The 791-nt window shown below is 55.4% G+C and overlaps 1 non-coding gene across 1 annotated transcript; it reads right to left on the bottom strand.

Moving 5' to 3' along the window:
• Positions 1–264: 264 nt before the first annotated feature.
• On the bottom strand, positions 265–336 carry TRNAG-UCC. The gene has a single exon. It is a non-coding gene; the product is annotated as a tRNA-Gly (tRNA).
• Positions 337–791: the final 455 nt, after the last annotated feature.

Here is a 791-nt window from a genome sequence, read left to right on the forward strand (position 1 = left end):
TCCCCCACTTTCTTTTTAACTTTTCTTTATTCTTTTCCTTATCTCTCATACGGTTTTATTTACCTCCTCCCAACTCTTCGACGCTCCGCACCTCCTCTCGGTGAGAGTTGGGGCCGAAAGGACAGCACTGCGCTCTCAAAGCGTATACATTCCACCTGCAGTACTGGTGACCGCCAGCACCCAGGTGGAGAAAACTGCGTTTTGGAGGAGTTTCGGAATCTGCCAAGCAGAAAAGAAAGAAAAAGAAAATATAGGAAAACTCACTGCGTTGGCCGGGAATCGAACCCGGGTCAACTGCTTGGAAGGCAGCTATGCTAACCACTATACCACCAACGCACTACGACGAAGATGAGCCCGCTTTCTCTACTAAGCACAACCACATGGACCCAACCATTTTTCCCTAGAAGGGGCTGAAAACTGAGATGAAGTACGTAGCAATGCTGCCCCACGAGGGCGTTTAAAGATGCATTCGGGATTTATCTCGGGTGTTAAGAAGAGAAAGATAATCGTTTTGTGTGTTTTTACCCCCAACTCCCTCCGTACCCTCTCTAGTAACTTCCCCCTCCCACGCTACGGCTCCATCCCCCACCCGCACTGCGCTCTTGGTACCGCCCCTCGCGCGCTCCCGCCAACCCACTTCGCACGCGCGCGCGCCTCACTTCCGGAGCCGGGTGAAAGGCCGCGCAGGGCAGGCCGCTGCCCCGTCCAGTCTCCCTCCTCCCTGTTCCCCACCCCGCTTCCGGGGCTGCCTGGTGTCCGCGGCATGGAGTGGGAGTGACGGAGTTGCCTCC

Source organism: Meleagris gallopavo, chromosome 30, assembly GCF_000146605.3.
Source record: "Meleagris gallopavo isolate NT-WF06-2002-E0010 breed Aviagen turkey brand Nicholas breeding stock chromosome 30, Turkey_5.1, whole genome shotgun sequence".
NCBI classification, from domain to species: domain Eukaryota; kingdom Metazoa; phylum Chordata; class Aves; order Galliformes; family Phasianidae; genus Meleagris; species Meleagris gallopavo.